Below are 13950 nucleotides of genomic sequence, written 5' to 3'. Positions count from 1 at the left end.
TTGTGCGCACTAACAAAAGTAGGCACCGTCCTTAAGTAGATATAGTGACTAGTGTGCGCTTGTTATTTAAATGACGGCCGTTTCTTTGCGTTTTCGAAGTGTCTGTGAAAATGATTTAGATAAAATTTTGAACAGGAGCCATAATCTGGGACGGAGACCGTAAGCGCGCGCTATTTCTAGTATTGGAGCTGTCTCCATGATATGGGACAATTTTTTTATTTTTAGAACAAATTGCGCCATCATGTGCGGTACACGCGCGTACACGCTGCGAGGATTTTTGCGGATGTAGCGCGGGGAAATGGCGTCCGAAATTCCCAAAATGTTTTGGTACTTTTGGCCCACAACTCAATACGTTCATGTCTGTTGGAATTTTGCTTCAGTGTTTTCGTCGTAAGCTTCTCCAGTTTGAGTGAAGTGAGACAGTGTCAATATTTAGTTATGTGCCGCTTTATATCACTGACCAAGTTGTGTTCCGCAGCATCTTTTACAAGAGCTCCACATTACTCCACTCTACTGAAGTTTCACACATGTTGAACGTTAACAGCTTTTCCATAACACAACAAAAAACTAGTTGGATATAGTTGGATCTAGTAGCGTTTCAGGACTTCAAAGTTTCCCTCCTCTTGTCACACGCTTGCGAGGATTTCGCCAGTCGATCGCGACCGAAAAGTAAAAAAAATAATTGCAAGTTTGAGTTTCGCCTGAATAGTAGGCAACGCTTGATGTTTTATCAAGGCCCAGTAGGTGACAATAAGTTTATATCTGTAGATACTGCTCAGTTTTCTTTGTGTAAAAATCCAACAAATTGTCTGTTGTCGATAAATAAGAGCGCCCGCCGATGCGTGTTTTGTACGGTCAGTAAAACATGACAAATTGCACTCCCGCACCTTCGTGTGAAAACTTACATCGAACTCAGATAATATCTCTAGTTTTTAAATATGTTTAAGGTTGATAAATGTTTGAGAACATATTAAAAGCCTAGCTGAAAATATGTGAATACAGCAGAAATAATCAGCAAAGTTACGATGAACAACGATTTCGATTTTGTTGGTTGAGTTATCAAAACTCCTTGTCTATTTTATTTTCGCAGTGTAAAATTTCACCGTGTTAAAGAAACACACATGATGTTAGTAGCCTTTTGGCGTTGGTAAAAATTATTGCAGCATCTCAACACAAAAGACAACGAAAGAAATCTTTGTCAAGATTTGTCGGACTTGAAAGTGCACGCGCTACACTATGCAAATGAGCTACTCAAAAACTTTTGCAAACTCGCCAAACAAACAGAAACAATAAGAAACTATCAAAAACAGGTTCTGGTTATGATTAAGCATTGTTTGAGAAACTCTCAAATTAGCTCGATACCAGAGTAAAGAGTTTTCTTTCATAATTTTTCTTTACAGAACAAACGCAAAAGCTTACGCGTTCAACTAGCGCGAGCAGATATTATTCATTTACAGCGCGAAATTGAAGTCTTGTTTTCGACCCTGAAAAACTCACCTTTTCCAGAGCATAAACCTATATAAAACCTATATATAAGAGCCCTGGATCTTATTCATTGCCTTATTCCCTGCCATCGCTGTGAAAAGTCTGCAAGGGAATCTCGGAGCTCTCACCATTTGATCACGGAACGTGACAACATCCACGCGAGAACCCCCGACATGTGCATGGATCCGCGTGGATATATGTCGTCATGGTGGGGCAATTTGTTCTAAAAATAGAAAAATTGTACCATATCATTCCCATATCATAGGTGCGCGCGGATCATAAGACTTCCGGTCTCCGTCCCCGATTATGGCTCCTGGTTTTGAACGAATAGTAGAATTATATTAAAACGATGTCTATCGCGTGATAGTTCGCGACTAAATTTTCTCCGATTCTTATTGGTTTAAACTGATCACGTCACGCGATAGTGTTCATTCGCAGAGAGACACCATCAGCCCATAGTGCCCGTCCGAGGAAAATACCCGGATGGATAGTACTCGTCCGTGAAAAAGTTTTCTGTAAACAAGCGAACTTATAAAAAAAATAAACAATTGAAATTGTATTAAGTACGTTTTTGTCTGTTTTCCTTTTGGAATTTTACATTTGGCTTTCACGGCTTTCGTCTCAAAAAGTTAAAAATAATTCCGTATGATTTTTGAACTGGCGCGTAGAAGAAAATTTAATGGTGAACAATTAAGACAATAGAGTGTTTATGTCTCGGAACTATCGGTCTGATGGTTGCCCCTTGGAAATTTGATGTTCTTAAAACTCGCATATTTGTTTTAAGAACATCAAATTTCTGGGGGGCCACCAACTATCAGCCAATAGTTCCTCGACAGAAACACTCTATTGTTTAAATAGGAATCTTGAGCTCATAACCTAATTGTTTAATATAGAAACACGAATTATGATCTTTTAACTACCAAGCGCACATATGCGTCTATATGGGGTCGTGCTCTTTGTACCACTTGTGACGTCATCAATTTAAATGTCACCAGGTATTCTTGATAAGCAGTTAACAGAGCTAAGATAGATCAATTCGCACAACTGTCCGTTTTGGATATCGATTGCATTCTGACGGAGCAAATTTTCCAAAGTTTGGCTTATACACATGCGCTAAATAAAGATATTGTACATTTTTGTACCTAATCTTCAGGAAAATCTACCTTCTAGCCAGAAGTAAGTAAGTAAGTAAGTAAGTAAGTAAAAGCTTTATTAATGTGTCAATGTATTTAGTTTTCACAACTAATTGGGGACACAACAGAAAAAAAAAATATTATTTACAAATAAGGAATAATAATAAAATGTATATACAATTAAAATATGTAGCATGTATAAATTGTACAATAAAACAATGGGTATATAAGAGGTAGTCTTTAAGAATTGCAGAGGTTGCAGCAGCTATTGTTGTTGTTTAAGAGTGACGTTAGGTCTTTTTTCCTAATGTTTTCTTTATAAGATTCAATATTCGAGGAGCCTTTCAATTAACTATCTAGTTTCGACCATATATGAGGTCCTTGATATCTAATAGAATCGCTTTTGCAGCACCATTAAGACCCATTTAGCGTTATGGCAGCCAAAAAACAGATTCAACGGTTAATAACTGCATTTCTTGTGAAAATTGTGGTAGTTAAATGGATTTATTAACCATGCACCTGTCATGGGCTTAGGAGTAAACTTGTATACTCGAAAATGTTATAAAGTCCATTTTCTGTCCGTCATGCACTCACTCCGCCAGGTCTAGTTTTGGCGGACTCTCTACTTGCTCTGTTTACAGGTTTCGTGAAATGATGACAAGAACCTGCTGTACTAGATTGTGTAAACATAACTTTCTTGTTTCTCTGGATTGACTTAAATGTACTTCGACAGTCAACACAAACTTATGTACCACGCTTTATCCACAGAGAGAGATGATTTCCGGAAGATGAAAAGGGAAATACGAACCATCAGCGAAAAGTTGAATGAAGGTAGAGATTTAATTAGTTGTTTTAAGAGGTAATCTAGTGGGAGGCGCGGTGGCCGTCTTCGGATCGAGCGGTCTGAGTTCCAACCCTGCCCGGGGACGTTGCGTTGTGTTCTTGGCAAGGCACTTTACACTTGCAGTGCCTCTCTCCACCCAGGTGTATAAATGGGTACCGCCGAACTTAATGCTGGGTGTAACCCTGCAATGGACTAGCATCCCATCCAGGGGGGAGTAGAAATACTCCTAGTCGCTTCATGGTACAGAAACCGGGATAAGCTCCGACCTGATGGGATACTTGGCTCGTATGCAGACTTAACCTTTACGGGAAAATCTTAGCACACCGTTCGAAAAAGTGACTTGTCGTACTAGAAAAGTATTTCCGCAGAAGAGAAGTAAAATGATTGTTTCAGATCTAAAAGGAGCTCTTCCTACTTTTGCCTGTGTGTACTTTTAATACCACTTAAGCCTATTAGGTTCTTGCTTGCGACATAACGACATGAGAAGGACGTTATGTCGTCGAGTTTGCATTGTGAACATCCTAACATAATGACACTATCAAAACATAACAGCATGAACACAACAACTTAAGGAGAAAACTGATTTTTCCTTATGTCGTTATGGCTAATAGGCCCGGTCATACCTCGCATTTCTGCCGTGTCGAATTCAAATCAACGAATTAAATTCGACAGAAATTCGACGTCTGAATCGGCTGCCGCATTCTGCGCACGTTCGGCTGGTCTTGTCGCATTATCCGACAGAGATGCGACTCCGATTCAAAACGTTGAATTTCTGCCGTGTCGAATCTAAAGCATACATTATGTCAATTTATTATATGGCTGTGTCTCACAAGGACTGGGAACTACCGAATTCACGAATTTGATTGGCTGAAATCGATACTGACCGCTGTCTAGATTTTCCCATCTAGACCGGCATCTAGACCGGTTTCATTTTGCGTTGAAAAAGTAGCAAACTAAAATACAAAAATGTTCACCGTTTCCTTTTATTTTTTCCTCAATCATTTATGGAAGTGCCAAAAAGCCTGATGACAAAAAAAAGTAAAGAGGACGAGCAAATTTCGGCAGGTTTAAGTTGAGCTCATCTCCGTTTGCAAGCAAAATGTCAGCAAACCAGTTTCATTAAACGATTTAAATTTTTCTTGTTTGCCATATAATAAACATCTTATTAACCGAGCTAAGTCGGTCTGTATGGGAGAATCTTGACCTCGGTCGTGTGTACAGACCTCACTGCGTTCGGTCTGTACTCACGACCTCGGTCAAGATTCTTCCATACAGACCTCCTGCTCGGTTAATAAGAGCTAAGTATTGACCATGCGTAAATTTGGTCTCGCCAAAGAAAAAGAATCCATTCTCGACCCAATGCAACCTGAAAATATTGCAGCACATACTGCTGCATTGTCAGCCTTCTCCTTCTCGTTTCACTGGCGGACAATTTTTCGCAAAATTAAAATCCTTCGTCGCTCAGTATCTTCGTCCGCCATATTGAATACTCTACGTTTAAAACCTTTTCCACTGGCCGACATACCAGTCAGTATTCACGCTGAATTAAGTGCGACACAAGTGCGACGTATGAATCGACAGTCGCCTTTCTGCCGCACTCAATTGAATTGAATTCGACGCGGCAGAAATGCGACGTATAAACCGGGCCTAACAGACGCACGGGAACATGGAATTTACTCGCTTTATATGATAAGGAAACAAAGAAATGTTGATGACGTCATGTGTTCGTTGTTCTTCCAATTGATCTTTCGTAAGAACTAATCAAAATGCGAGAATAATTCCACTGATTATACAAATAGCTGGTGAAGCCCGTAGATGAGTCCTTTTTATTCTTAGGGCAAACATATATTTCGATATGTTTAAATTTAAAAAGAAGTTAACTCTGTCCTTGCTTTAGTAAAGAGCCTTGATGTGACCACAACCAATAGCGGTCATGTAAAGACTGTCTGGATTTCGCTTAATCAAAACTAAATATTTATTCATAGAAAACACCAGGGACAAAGTCGTGGAGTTGAAAGTTGTAGTGGAAAACATGAAGGTAGATTTGGATGCTTTAATAAACCGACTTCCCCCTGTAAAAAAGAAACCAAGGATGGAAGGTAAGGTCTACTGATATTTTCTGGGAGATGTAGTTAGCCTGGCTACCTCTTGTCCTAAACTAGAAAATCGGAGAAAGTTGCGCACAGGCTTGATGTTGACTTTTCACAGCCGTCTGTTTTCTCGTTTTTTTATTCGATCGTTGAACGCACGGGTAGAATCGCGAGAGAACTGGACACCAGCACAAAATGAGACGGGGAGCGAGATAAATGTTCTTTGTTCCCTTCGCTCGCTTCCCCGCCCAACCCCCTCGTGCTTTGCGCACGTGCTCGCTTTTTCCTTCAATCGCGTGCGTTGAAAAAATGAGAGGCTGTTAACAGTCTAGTTTACTGCAGTTAGATATTGTGGGACAGGTCTGGTTGAAATCTTCTTCCGTACGCTGGTGTATTGGAAGGTATTTCCTGGATTGCAAATGAGATGGAAAGAACAAGCTAAATGGTCCGCTGCAGTAAGTACTATTCGCACCAGTCCCTTGCGGAGCGAGTATAAGATCCGACTCCCTAATGTATTCATATCACTTTCACGTAACTAGCGTGCTCGAAGCACCTCATCCTTTGCTCGCTCTAGTAATTTGCTGCTATGGCGGATGAAGTTGCTCAAGCTTCGGCCGTTCCAGGTCAGTTCGTATGTTTCGCTTGTGTTCTTGTTGTGTACCTCGGCTTCTCACTATCTCGCTGCCTCTCCTAGTTGTTTTTACTGTTTCCCTCCCTTTGTTTTTCGTTTTGCTTCGTTGGTTGCTGCCGTTTGCGTGCTTTTCTTTCCGTCCCGTTTTTTTTTTTTGTATTTCGTTTGGCACGTTCTTCGTCTTTCACGTGCTTGTACACAGCTTTGTCATGTTCCGCCCGCAATGTGGGCTGAGAAGCCAAGAAGATTTTTATTCCATTTTATTCCCCAATGTGCGTTAGCAGCGTTCGGAAGGCGAAAACACCTTGTTAGTAGTAACAATCTTTTATTAGGAAGCTCCATCACTAAAAGTGGTTTACATAGAGGTCCTAATACTAGATATATACTATATAATGATACAATTAAAATCTATAAATTAGAGCTAAAACCGAAATAAATAAATATTTACAACATATACACTACAGAGATTAAAAAAAAAAGATATTTAGTTATAAAAAGCAGAAAAAAGACACTTCTTAAAAATTGGCAAACTTGCTGAGTTTCTTACAGTTCTCTCTAACTCATTGAAGTCTTTCAAACAGTGGTACCGTGAACGTTGTTTTCCCCAATTGTATTGGATTTTGGGGAGCTTTATAGTATCTTTATTGCGAGTATTGTAGGAGTGCATATCACTCTTTCTTACAATGTCCAAGGATTGATTGAGTTGGCCATTAGTACACTTGTATGCATATATACATCGATGACATTTCCTACGTTCTTCGAGATTCAGCCATCTCAAGACTGTTAATGCATCAGTGGATGAGGATTGAAGTGATCTATCTAATATCAACTTAGCTGCTTTGTTTTGCAGAAAGCTGCTTTGTTTTGTTAAGTTTATATTTCCCATTGTGTTATATAGACACTTTTGTTTCGTTATGTATCTTTTATATGTTTGCTGGGCTTAGGTCCTAAATTTCTTTCTTCTCCCTATGGTAGCCTGAAAGGGTGTCTAATGCCCCAGCCGGCTTACTGGAGCTCGGGCTACCATCTCTTGGGCGGTTTTTCTATATTTTTGTTTTTCTCTTCCTTGCCCTTTTGTTTTTTGTTTTATTATTTCATTGTTCCTATATGTTCCCCCGAGTGATGGCAGCCTATGATTCAACTATATTCCTTGTCTTCGGTTTGTACTCATGGTATTGTTGTCTTAGTTCCCCTTTATGTTTTTTTTTTCCCAGTGTGTTTTGAACCCTTTCTTTCATTATTTATCTTTTATATGTTTACTGGGCTTGGGTCCTCAATTTCTTTTTTTCCCATTGGTAGCTTGAAAGGGTGTCTAATGCCCCAACCGGATTGCTGATGCTCAGGCTACCATCCCTTGGGTGGTTTCTTTGTATTTTTGGTTTTCTCTTCGTTGCCCTTTTGTTTTACGTTTTATTATTTCTTTGTTCCTGTCTGTTCCCCCAAGGGACGGTAGCCTATTATTAATCTACATTCCTTATCCTCGGTTTGTACTCGTGGTATGGTTTTCTTAGTTCCCCTTTACTTAATGTTCTTTTTCCTTACTGTTGTGTTGATATTGAATACCTTGGAGTATGTAATGTATAAGGGCCTTTTGAGTTTTGGATTAAATTGGTTTTGGTTTGTTTAATGAGTTTGAGCCTTGGAGGTTTGGTTTGTCTTAAGTTATGGCGTTTGTTTAGGTGGGTGTTGTGTGTTTGCACATTTCGTTTGACCTTCCGTGGTCGGCATTTTTCTCCAAATCTTATACGAGACTGATGTGAATAGTTAGCTATCAAAAGGGTTATAAGCTGACATGGCCACAAAATTTTCAAAATGGTTGGCTTCTGCTCACCGCTGTCACCACTGTCACTACTATCACAGTTGTAAATAAAATAGGAAATAAATAAAACTTTTAAAATCAAAACTGACAGAGGAAGCGAGGCACAGCAGTATTACAAAGTCACTGTCGTATTACAAAAATTATACATCGGTTCAATACCGTTTTCTTTTTCAAAAAATCTGTGTCTAGTCAATTGTTTCCATATTTCTTACTTTGGATTGACAATGTACTTACGTAGCTTTTATTTAATTACTTCTAGATGTTTTTGATCCAGCTGAGCTTATTGACGGAATTCGCCAATTCTACAAAGTCCGCGAGGGATGGCTTGCACCGTTTCCTTGGTGTGAAGAGTTTCACTTTAGTCTTGATGATATTTTTACCAGACTCAAAGTGGTCAGCAGGAAAAAAACCAGGGGAACAGCGACAAACAACATTGTGAACATGTCTGGGATCTTTAAACCACATGACGAATGTTCACAACCAAGAACAGTGTTAATTGAAGGAAAGCCTGGTATGGGAAAAACGACTTACTGCAAAAAGCTGGTATACGACTGGGCTACAGGAAAGCAACAACAAGAAGGTTGCTTCCCAAGGTTCGAAACAGTGCTGTTGCTGAAGTGTCGTGATATGCAGTCTGACCTGTGGGAGGCCATTGATGATCAACTTCTGCCTCGAGAAGTTGGAAAAGACGTAAGAGATAGATTCTTCAAATTCATCCGCCGGAATCAGTCTGACGTTTTGCTAGTACTCGATGGATTGGATGAGGTTCCCACTAGTAAATTGTCAGTGTTCGCAGAAATCATTCAGGGCAGAGTGCTTCCAAAATGTCACTTGGTTGCGACTGCAAGGCACGAGGCTGGAATTAAGGTCCGAATACACAGTGACACCCTGCTGGAAATTGAAGGTTTTACCCAAGAAGATGCAAGGAAGTTTATCTTCAAGTACTTCAAAACATCGAAGAATTTGGCCCAAAAGCTCTTGTCCAAGCTGGAAAGCGATGAAAATCTAAAAGACATGGCGGCCAACCCTCTAAACGTTGCACTCCTTTGCCTTGTTTGTGAAGAGTATCGAGGTGTTTTCCCAGAACGTAGAACGCAACTGTACGTGGAAATAATACAATGTATCCTTAGAAGATATAGAAGAAAGACAGGATTGCCAGAAGTGAACGCGGATCTCATCGAAGTGTATTACCCTCAACTGAAACATCTTGGCCGAATAGCATTGAATGGTTTACTTGAAGACAAGTTGGACTTTGAGGAAAGTGAGCTTCAAAATCATGCAGACGACTTACCTGGATTCGGATTTTTGTCAGTTCAGACCGGAGGCAGTAAACTAAGATCAAGCCGGCAATACAGCTTTCTACATAAGAGTTTTCAAGAATGGTTTGCAGCCCTCTATCTTTATTATCAGCTTATCGAAAAAGAAATCATTCCCGCCCAAATAGTTGCTGAAGAACGATTTGCTCGTGAGCTGAAAGAGGTGCTTCTATTCACATGTGGCCTGCTAGCAGCACGATGCAAGGAAGAAGCAGTAGCCCTAACGAAATGTATCATGCGAGAGGTGAACCAGGATGATAGCGATGATAGTGATGCCCATAGCGATTATAGCGATGAAAGCGATGGCAATGATAACGATGGCGATGATACCGATGATTGGTTGCCAGTTGCATTGGAGTGCGTTGGAGAATGTAAACAAGACAACAGCAGTTTTCAAGCGGATTTGGCCCGTGAGCTTGGCTCATTTCTTCAACGTCAAACGCTGCGAAGATGTCGTGGTAAAATTGATGCTGCAAACGTTGTTGTTCTAGCTGATGTGCTAAAATCCAACACAACCGTGACAAAGTTGGAGTTGTCTCGCAATGACATTGGTGATGCTGGTGCAGCAGGTCTAGCTGAGGCGCTTAAATCCAACACAACACTGACAGTGTTGAAATTGTGCTACAATGACATTGGTGATGCTGGTGCAGCAGGTCTAGCTGAGGCGCTTAAATCCAACACAACACTGACAGTGTTGAAATTGTCAAGGAATCGCATTGGTGATGCTGGTGCAGCAGGTCTAGCTGAGGCGCTTAAATCCAACACAACACTGACAGTGTTGAAATTGTCTTGCATTGGCATTGGTTATGCTGGTGCAGCAGGTCTAGCTGAGGCGCTTAAATCCAACACAACACTGACAGTGTTGAAATTGGGTAGCAATGACATTGGTGATGCTGGTGCAGCACGTCTAGCTGAGGCTCTTAAATCCAACACAACACTGACAGTGTTGAAATTGTCTCGCATTGGCATTGGTGATGCTGGTGCAGCAGGTCTAGCTGAGGCGCTTAAATCCAACACAACTCTGACAGTGTTGAAATTGTCTAGCAATGACATTGGTTATGCTGGTGCAGCAGGTCTAGCTGAGGCGCTTAAATCCAACACAACTCTGACAGTGTTGAAATTGTCTTACGATCACATTGATGATGCTGGTGCAGCACGTCTAGCTGAGGCGCTTAAATCCAACACAGCACTGACAGTGTTGAAATTGTCAGGGAATCGCATTGGTGATGCTGGTGCAGCAGGTCTAGCTGAGGCGCTTAAATCCAACACAACACTGATAGAGTTGAAATTGTCAGGGAATCGCATTGGTGATGCTGGTGCAGCAGGTCTAGCTGAGGCGCTTAAATCCAACACAACACTGACAGTGTTGAAATTGTCTGACAATAACATTGGTGATGCTGGTGCAACAGGTCTAGCTGAGGCGCTTAAATCCAACACAACACTGACAGTGTTGAAATTGAGTAACTTTCACATTGGTGATGCTGGTGCAGCAAGTCTAGCTGAGGCGCTTAAATCCAACACAACACTGACAGTGTTGAAATGGAGTTACAAATGACATTGGTTATGCTGGTACAGCAGGTCTAGCTAAGGCGCTTGAATCCAACACAGCACTGAGAATGATTTTGTTTCCATGATATTCCGTTGAGAAGCCTATTTAGAGTTTTTGTTTTTGAATGAACACTGACAGATCTTGTATGTGACATGTAATTCGAGACCAACTGGCTTTTAAGTAAGATACGAATTGCTTCGCTTTCAAAATTTCTTACCACTCGGAAGTCCAAAAGTAGTTAAGTTTTTTAATCATCTCCACTGCAATGGAATTTTCTAATATTTTGTCCTTTCTTCAGCCGTTACACTATGAATTCGGAGTTGAGATCTGATTGGCAAAATTACACAAGTAATCGCTAAAATTTTTCCCGGTTTGACGGTTTAAGGCAAGCATGTACTGTTGAGTTAGCGGGGAAAAAAGTTCCGGGGCTTAAAATAGAAACAAGTATAGTGAAGGTCAGCCTAGTCTCTGGACCTCTCTCTTTCCAGACGAAACTAAGCCGAGGACTCCTGGGAACAACCGAGAGTAGACCACTTTCGATATTTTAAAATTCAGCTTGGCAGCGAGGCTTAGAAGACATAAACAATGGAAATTCAATGACCATGTTTATTCATTTCTTTTTGTTTATGTCATCTAGGCCTCACTATCAAGCTGAATTTTAATATATCGAAATTGGCCTATTGCTGTATTGTTTGTCATTCATGTAAAAATGTTTGCAGAATTGTATCTGCATGTATTAGTTTATCGTATGTTTAATAAACGACGTAAATAGACAATTTTTCTATGTTTATCCGAGTTTTAATGTGTTGTTTCATGTGTTTGTGACAATCTGTATTTACGTAACTAGCTAGGACTGAGAAATACACAAGCCCTGATACGTAAAGGAAATTACTCTATTGGTCTCTATTCGCAACAGTTGTTATACCACGATAATGTTTCAAAAGATGTACATGTAATGTATAAATGAGAGTGAATTGTTGTAATAAAGGTATCTTTAATCTGGAAGAGGTGAGCACTGTTCAGCGGTATGTTACACGTTTTGGAGATCCAGCCCTCAGCTTCGTCAACTACTCCTTCGTAGAAATCTCGAGTTCGTAATATTCAAACGAAAGCATACTAGGCCTAGATAGATTCTGCTCGGCAACTTTTAAGCAACTTTTACGATTTTGAGCAACTTTTTCAATACTGAGCAACTTTTAGGAGAGTGAGCAACTTTACAGCATCTTTTCTTAAAGCTAGCATATTTTTGGCATATTTTCACTATTTCGAAGTCACATCCATAAGTAATTGATATTTTAACACGTTTTCTCTGGAAACTCATAAGAAGTTCACTAGAAACAGTCTTGCGTTTTGCTCGGTATGTTGTGTTGATAGATTCCAAATATGGATATGCCGGATGTAACTGCATTTCCAGAATGGGTATTCTGTGTTAATATTCCAAATATGGTACAACTAGCTCAAAAATGGCGAACGGCAAGGCGCTTTCTTCTGACAATGAAGAATCCGATGAAGAACAACATCAGAGATCCAATCCAGGTTACATGGGAAAACCGCAAATTCCAGTTGGAAAATCAAATGGTTCGCGCCATTCCGTTTGGGAAGCTTCTGAAAATATGGGGTGTGATTTGAAGTGACGCTATTTTTCTGCTCTTAAGTCTCTCTAGCTGATGTGAATATACTTTATAGTGATTCCTTCTCTCGCAACGTGGTATTCAACTGTTTAATGTTTTTGCCTGAAATTTCCAACCGGATGGTTTCTGTAAATGGTAAGCACAAAACACAAGCAACTATAAAAACTTTTGAAGCAACTATTGCGATTTTAAACAACTTTTGAGCAACTTTTGGGGACATTTTTAAGCAACTATTTAACATTTTTTGAGCAGAATCTATCTAGGCCTAAAGCGTACACCCTCTTTTTGTGATACCACTCATTATAATCCATCAAATAGTTTCACTAGTCGCGACTGGGTTAAACGCGAATGACTGAATATACCCGAGCTAAATCTAGGGAATATCCAAGTGATATTCCCAATTTTTAAACGGTGAGTGTTGCGGAAAAAAAAAGGGAAGAATAATAAACACAATAGCCTTTATTTGGCGCGAAAAGACGCACGGATATTTGTCTTTGCACATAATATGTTCCTCAAATCTCAGTTTTCCTCGAGCTACGCTCTTGGAAGACTGTTCGCCTCTTGGAACAGATCATGTCTGCGGACAAATGTCCTAACATATTTTCGCGCCAAATGAAGGTTTTCATTTATTCGTTGTAATAGAGCAATAGAGTCGAGCCGGAGATAGCTCTTTGATTGAGAAAACTGTTTACTTATAAGTCGACTGTTTGAATGTTTCAATGAGGCCTTTTTAAGGTCGGCACACACGAGGAGTCTAGTGCCTGCGACTAGTGCCCTGAAGAGTTTACACAAAGGGTCTGGTTGCAGGGACTTGTCCCATGAACAGTTTACACGAAGCGTTTCGTGGAGCAAGTCGAAGGGACTTGTCCCAAAAATTCAGTCTGGTTTGAAATTCGTGGGACTAGTCGCAGGCAGCAAAGTTTGGTCCCTGCGACTAGATTGTGAAGTAAAAATGGCCAGTTCACACAATGGTACTTGTCCCCGTGACCTGTTGCAGGGACTAGTCCAGGTAGGCTAAAACGTGTTCTTGCGGACTTGACGTGCGAACGCGCCCCACCGACCTATGTCCGGAAGCGTACTTTTGGAATTGCCTAACGCATTAGAAAATGGTTGTGTTAAATCTTAAGTGAGATTACTACCAACAAAATGATTACATTTTGACTCTTGTGACGGTCTTTGTCTGCTAAATTTACCAGCCTCGTCCCTAGGCCCATTTCCCTTCAAATGTGGGACGGCTGACATTCAGTGGGAAATTGCCCTGGAACGAGATTGGAAAATACAGTTTTACGGCAACTGGAGCTAGCCATGAAGGGTCTGGGGTAGAAAATCCCGTGGCTACGCGTTTTTTCCGCGCCAGGCTTGCTCCATTAGCCGAACCTTTTTCGCCCTGTGGCCTAATTAAAAACCCGTTCACAGGCTATTGGATGTTGGTAAGGTAACTGTGCGTTCGAA

The 13950-nt window shown here is 40.5% G+C and overlaps 1 pseudogene across 1 annotated transcript in view; it reads left to right on the top strand.

Annotated features, from left to right (window-relative positions):
* LOC110043217 (uncharacterized) overlaps positions 1-11872 on the top strand; it is a 27855-nt pseudogene extending 15983 nt beyond the window's left edge. The window contains exons 9-11 of the transcript XR_016208150.1: positions 3387-3449; positions 5448-5561; positions 8262-11872. The product of XR_016208150.1 is annotated as an uncharacterized LOC110043217 (transcript). The remainder of the gene's footprint in view (positions 1-3386; positions 3450-5447; positions 5562-8261) is intronic.
* Positions 11873-13950: the final 2078 nt, after the last annotated feature.

This window comes from Orbicella faveolata, unplaced genomic scaffold, assembly GCF_042242905.1.
Source record: "Orbicella faveolata isolate gen_17 unplaced genomic scaffold, um_ofav_v1 contig_24, whole genome shotgun sequence".
NCBI lineage: Eukaryota > Metazoa > Cnidaria > Anthozoa > Scleractinia > Merulinidae > Orbicella > Orbicella faveolata.
This window is presented reverse-complemented; position numbering and strand designations above follow the sequence as displayed.